We start from the raw sequence: 7432 nt of genomic DNA, 5'->3' as shown, positions 1-7432 counted from the left end.
TAACCTCCACATTCTTGCATATGTGCACGCACAACCACACACACACACGCGCGCGCAGGACAGGAGGCATGCAGGACGGTCATTCAGTTACCATTCTGCACTGCCTGCACTCACAGTGCTTCACACTTCTTTGATGCTGTGGATCAAAGCTGCCTGGTGTTGGTGGTTGTATGTTGGCCAGCATTTAAAAGCTTAAAATCACTTTGTCCTCTGTCTTGAGAGTGAGGGAAGACAGCGACACTCTTGACAGCCGTGGTGACTTGTGTGGTTAACATCGTTAGACTTCTGGTTTGGACTGTGGCTGCTAATTAGTTTCTGTCCTTAACTTTTTCCAATTAAAGCACCAAGTGCTTGGTGCTAAACACCTGGGCAGATTAGCTAATTAGATGAAAGAAACATACACAGTCATTCACAGGTAATTATTTTAACTTGTGTGGCTTGCCTCTGGTAAAGCAAGAGAGGAGACTAGAGTTTTCTGCATCCATGGTTCTAGCTCCTGGTTGAGGAAGCTGGTGCTGGCCCGCTACCCGGGGCCCAGATCTTTCTATATGTTAATATGTACAGAAGGTAATGAATGCCTTTTCTCCCCTATGGAGAGAAGAGAAAGCATACAGGCCATTCGGTCCGTTCTGCCTCCCAGTGCTCTTCCCAGAGGCCAGTAGAACTCAGAGCTGTCTGGTGGATGGTGTTCTAGAACATTCTTGGAGACCTGCTGTTTGTCATGCTTCCCAGTGACTCTGGAGCTGGGGTGGGGAGCTTCATGGCTCTGAGGGTGAGCATCTCTTCTCTACAATTCAGAATTGCAAACCCAATCTCTGTATTTTTATATCCTTTGAAAAGAAAGGAAAATGATCAAAGTCCTTGGGGATCCTTTAGACACCTGGGCGATACCATGGACCAGCCCAGCTCACAGGGAAAGCACACAGGTAGCCATTTCTGGTGACCTGTAAGCTGCCTGTGGTGGATTAGAATCTGCCTGGGGATTGGGGACAAAGCACATGCAGGTGACAGTATTAATGGTTCAGTCAGTTGGGGTCATCACAGCCCCATCTGGTCTCTGAAGACTAACCCAGAGGTTTCCTGGACACTTCCAAGCATACACCAGCCTTGGTTTTTCCTTTCACCACATCCTCCTTTATATCTCCATCCTCTTACCCTAAGAGGCCTGTCTCCCTTCAGCCTCATCACTAAAACCCTTCCTAGAAGAAAAGCCCTGTGTCTCCCTATAGGAACCTCCATGACCCTCACTGCCCACCGTACTCTCTCAGCTCTGAGACTATGACCAAACTCTTCATCTAGTGTCGGATACTGGCAATGAGCAAATGTCCTTCCTCTACCCAGCTTCAGCCCAGCTAGAAGGAGGGAAGGACAGCCTGTCAGGAACGCACACATACATGTGCAGAAGCCATGGTGTGATGTCATCGTGAGAGAGCATATCACAAGTCAGGTAGGTGACAAGGGAGCAAATGCAGGAAGTAACAAGTCCTCTGTGCCTAACATGTTTAGTCATGTGCCTGAGCACCTGGTCTCGGGCACGGCGTCTGCAGTGAGTGGTATCCACGGTAGAGGAGAGAAGTTGAAGCCCAGACTAGCCAACAGCTGGGCCATTCTCAATCTTATGGAGCTCATGTCCCCCCATGTGGCCCTGCCACCTCTGTGTCTTCTCTTCAGGGCCATTACTGTAGCTGCGAGACACAGAACAAATGAGTACCAGAGGTACAGGAAAGCCAGCATGGCTGACACAGGCGTGAAAGCCAGCATGGCTGACACAGGCGTGAAAGCCAGCATGGCTGACACAGGAGTCTAGATCTGAGCGTCTGGAGCCTAGTGGAGAACCCATGAGTGACATCCAAGCCCATAGTTAAAGAATGGGGCACACAAAGCTCACTGAAGGTGGCCCCAGTGTAGGGGAATGGTAGCACCCTGCTTTGGATTCAGTTCAGGGTCCATCAGGGATGCAGACCTGGGTCAGTCAATGGGAAACAGATCTTGGGATATTTGATGAAGGTGTAAATCAGATCCCTCAGATTTTGGCTCAACAGACAAATTATCCCAAGATCACTGTGGAAGTTGAACAATGCATTTTAGCAACACTTAGCTTTGAACCTGAACATGACACATATAAATAAATAAATAAATAATAATAATAATAATAAATAGTGTTTGAGACAGGGTCTTGTTATGTAGCCTTGGCTGGCTTGGAACTTGCTGGCCTCAAACATGGAGATCTGCCTGCCTTTCTCTATTGGTCTCTCTGCCTCGGGGCAGAGGGTAAAAGTGTGAGCCATCACACCTGCCATGATGCTCTTTTTTTATCAGTACCACTGAGTTACTTAATTGCATCCATTTTATCAAAGAGAAACCATGTTTCTGTCCTGCACTAACTTGAATTTTTGTGTCCCTTCTGAAGTTTTCATCGAAATGTCATCTCAGTGTAACAGTGCTGGAAACTCTGGCTACATCAAAAATACAAGTAGACAGTTTCTTGGAGAGGGCTGGGTCCCCACGCTTGAAGCAGGGAGTTTGCCCCCTTTGACCTCTGTCTTTTGCCACTTGAGGACATGTTATCTGTTAAAACAGCCTATGGTATGTTGATTTTGGAAGCAGAGAGACCAAGCCCTAGTGTGTAGATGCCTTGCTCACAGAGTGCTCAGCCTCCAGAACTGTGGGAAATGAATATTTGTTGTTTATAAGCTGTCCAGCCTCAGGTATTTTGCTATAGCTGCACAATATCCTCCACAGTGTTTCTTTCCATGACAGCATTCACTTCACAAAGATTCCTCATGTTCTAGACACTGGGGGAATAGTGGAGACTCCAGACTCTGTTTCCTTGGCAATGCTAAAAATAACCCTGCATATTAACGTATAGGTACAGTCTGTGATCAAAGCGGCATTGTAAACACAAGATGTATATGACTGATGCCAGTGTATACCAGCATATTGTTTTATAGTGAACAATATTTAATATTTTTATCTTACCCGACACAGGGGGATAATGTTCTTTCCCTACCCAGAAGCCACAGAAGATCACACAAAAAACCCAGGATCCTCCCTTCCAGGTACTAGATCAGTGGGAGAAGTCATCCAAGAGATTCTGAAAACACTGCAGGCTATTGCTACTGCTCTTTGTCGCCCACTAGAACGTGAAGGTAAGACTCTATTGCTAAAATCACCACACAACCCAGTCACGGGATTCAGAGACACCAAGCTTGACAAGATGACTTGGGCATCTCCTCTCTGATGACTGGTTTTCATAGCAATATAAGTGTTGGGAAAACTGGGGAGAGAAGGACACCAACAGTCCTGCCCAGCTGGAAATCCTGCTGACCACAACCATGCCTAACCGAGCAAATGCTACAATAGCGGCACCAATCTCTTATGTGTAACCAACAGAATATCAGGGTGTAACAGGTGAACCCAAGGCCTGCTCAGTGGGAGGTAACTCATTTCTGGTATTGAAATTTCTGGTACCATCTCAAGACCCATGGCTGGAGAGGTCACATGTCCTGGAGGAGAACACACTACTACCATTTTGCTAAATTGATGCAACACCCACCTGCCTCCTTTATCATCACCCTTATATGCACAGATAAGTGTAGCTCTTATCCTGAATCAGTGAAGGAAGCAGACTAATGCAGAGAACCCTGACTGTTCAAATCCACAGAATACCTGACTGTGGAGTGACTGTCCCCAAAGGGGACATCTATAACAAAACCTCTATACCTGAGGCTCGGGAGCACACTGGAAAGATTTCAGGAGCCAGAGGGTCACAAGGGGTGCTGCAATACATCATTCCTGGCAATGATGGGGGCACAGCACCCATGTCCCCACAACATGTACAGTTACCTGCACAAGACCTGAATAAAACCATGCCAGTTGACACTCCAGCATGGATCAGAGAAGGCCTCACAGGACCTCAGATGAACTGAGGAGCCTCCTGGTAGCTAGGTGGGGCCTTGCACGAGTTTAGGTGAGGTTACCATGGCACAGGAAAGAATTTAGCGTTACTGTTGGTTCTTGGGAGGAGACTAAAATCTTGGGGTTCCCCAAAGATCCCATCTTTGTTATTCTTGAACTGCTTAGATGCCACAGATTTTATTTTAAGGGATGAAATGACTTAGGATGTGGTTCACTCAATAGGCCAGCTGTGGGATCAAAGGATTGGGGTTTTGAGGCAGCCTGGCCTATAGGAAGAGCTGAGGACACTTGAGAGCTCGGTCAATGATTCAATCTGTATCACTGCAAGGAAACTGTGGGCCCTGGGACTTACAGAATTTCTGGCCTGCAGTCACATTAATACACCTGAAGGTGACATACAGGGAGTTCGTGGTGACAGACAGCGCACCAAAGTCCTGCCTTTTGCACATGTGACCATATGATGTTTGACACTTGCTACTGCTCCTGCAAACCTTAAATGTACAGCCAGCCAGTCAGAGGGGCAGGTGTTTGGTGTCTGCAGTAAGAGCTGTCTGGTGGGGGATTGAGCCTCTGGGCTCACTTTGGTGGCAACTGTTGCAGGACATTGGTTGGTATCAGGATAGTTTAAAAAAAAAAAAAAGCACTGAAGTGGTATACCTCCAGATTCCTAGAAACTCAGAATGTCGGGAAATCAAGGCAGATAAAACCTTTCTCCCTGTGTTGAGGACAGGGAACATTCTTGAACAAAGTCTACTTTCACTGTTAACTTATAACTTCCATGTAGTGTGCTGGGCTCTGACTATGACATCCATGCAGTGTGCTGGGCTATGAATGTGACTTCCATGCAGTGTGCTGGGCTTGGACTGTGACTTCCATGCAGTGTGCTGGGCTCTGACTATGACTTTCATGCAGTGTGCTGGGCTCTGACTGTGACATCCATGCAGTGTGCTGGGCTCTGACTGTGACATCCATGCAGTGTGTTGGGCTCTGACTATGACATCCATGCAGTGTGCTGGGTTCTGAATGTGACATCCATGCAGTGTACTGGGCTCTGAATGTGACATCCATGCAGTGTGCTAGGCTCTGACTGTGGCATCCATGCAGTGTGCTGGGCTCTGAATGTGACATCCATGCAGTGTGCTGGGCTCTGACTATGACTTCCATTCAGTGTGCTGGGCTCTGACTGTGACATCCATGCAGTGTGCTGGGCTCTGACTATGACATTCATGCAGTGTGCTGGGCTCTGAATGTGACATCCATGCAGTGTGTTGGGCTCTGACTGTGACATCCATGCAGTGTGCTAGGCTCAGAATTTGACTTCCATGCAGTGTGCTGGGCTCTGAATGTGACTTCCATGCAGTGTGCTTGGCTCTGACTATAACATCCATGCAGTATGCTGGACTCTGACTGTGACATCCATGCAGTGTACTGGGCTCTGACTATGACTTCCATGCAGTGTGCTGGACTCTGACTGTGACATCCATGCAGTGTGCTGGGCTCTGACTATGACATCCATGCAGTGCGCTGGGCTTTGAATGTGACTTCCATGCAGTGTACTAGGCTCTGACTATGACATTCATGCAGTGTGCTGGGCTCTGACTATGACATCCATGCAGTGTGCTGGGCTCTGACTATGACATCCATGCAGTGTGCTGGGCTATGAATGTGACTTCCATGCAGTGTGCTGGGCTTGGACTGTGACTTCCATGCAGTGTGCTGGGCTCTGACTATGACTTTCATGCAGTGTGCTGGGCTCTGACTGTGACATCCATGCAGTGTGCTGGGCTCTGACTGTGACATCCATGCAGTGTGTTGGGCTCTGACTATGACATCCATGCAGTGTGCTGGGTTCTGAATGTGACATCCATGCAGTGTACTGGGCTCTGAATGTGACATCCATGCAGTGTGCTAGGCTCTGACTGTGGCATCCATGCAGTGTGCTGGGCTCTGAATGTGACATCCATGCAGTGTGCTGGGCTCTGACTATGACTTCCATTCAGTGTGCTGGGCTCTGACTGTGACATCCATGCAGTGTGCTGGGCTCTGACTATGACATTCATGCAGTGTGCTGGGCTCTGAATGTGACATCCATGCAGTGTGTTGGGCTCTGACTGTGACATCCATGCAGTGTGCTAGGCTCAGAATTTGACTTCCATGCAGTGTGCTGGGCTCTGAATGTGACTTCCATGCAGTGTGCTTGGCTCTGACTATAACATCCATGCAGTATGCTGGACTCTGACTGTGACATCCATGCAGTGTACTGGGCTCTGACTATGACTTCCATGCAGTGTGCTGGACTCTGACTGTGACATCCATGCAGTGTGCTGGGCTCTGACTATGACATCCATGCAGTGCGCTGGGCTTTGAATGTGACTTCCATGCAGTGTACTAGGCTCTGACTATGACATTCATGCAGTGTGCTGGGCTCTGACTATGACATCCATGCAGTGTGCTGGGCTCTGACTATGACATCCATGCAGTGTGCTGGGCTCTGAATGTGACTTCCATGCAGTGTACTAGGCTCTGAATGTGACTTCCATGCAGTGTGCTTGGCTCTGACTATGACTTTCATGCAGTGTGCTGGGCTCTGACTGTGACATCCATGCAGTGTGCTGGGCTCTGAATGTGACATCCATGCAGTGTGCTGGGCTCTGACTATGACTTCCATTCAGTGTGCTGGGCTCTGACTGTGACATCCATGCAGTGTGCTGGGCTCGGACTGTGACTTCCATGCAGTGTGCTGGGCTCTGAATGTGACATCCATGCAGTGTGCTGGACTCTGACTGTGACATCCATGCAGTGTGCTAGGCTCAGAATTTGACTTCCATGCAGTGTGCTGGGCTCTGAATGTGACTTCCATGCAGTGTGCTTGACTCTGACTATAACATCCATGCAGTATGCTGGACTCTGACTGTGACATCCATGCAGTGTACTGGGCTCTGACTATGACTTCCATGCAGTGTGCTGGACTCTGACTGTGACATCCATGCAGTGTGCTGGGCTCTGAATGTGACATCCATGCAGTGTGTTGGGCTCTGACTGTGACATCCATGCAGTGTGCTAGGCTCAGAATTTGACTTCCATGCAGTGTGCTGGGCTCTGAATGTGACTTCCATGCAGTGTGCTTGGCTCTGACTATAACATCCATGCAGTATGCTGGACTCTGACTGTGACATCCATGCAGTGTACTGGGCTCTGACTATGACTTCCATGCAGTGTGCTGGACTCTGACTGTGACATCCATGCAGTGTGCTGGGCTCTGACTATGACATCCATGCAGTGCGCTGGGCTTTGAATGTGACTTCCATGCAGTGTACTAGGCTCTGACTATGACATTCATGCAGTGTGCTGGGCTCTGACTATGACTTTCATGCAGTGTGCTGGGCTCTGACTGTGACATCCATGGAGTGTGCTGGGCTCTGAATGTGACATCCATGCAGTGTGCTGGGCTCTGACTATAACATCCATGCAGTGTGCTGGGCTCTGTCTGTGACTTCCATGCAGTGTGCTGGGC

The sequence above is a fragment of the Arvicanthis niloticus genome, chromosome 12 (assembly GCF_011762505.2).
Source record: "Arvicanthis niloticus isolate mArvNil1 chromosome 12, mArvNil1.pat.X, whole genome shotgun sequence".
Lineage (NCBI taxonomy): Eukaryota > Metazoa > Chordata > Mammalia > Rodentia > Muridae > Arvicanthis > Arvicanthis niloticus.
The sequence above is the reverse complement of the archived record's forward strand: the minus strand, read 5'-3'. Positions refer to the sequence as shown.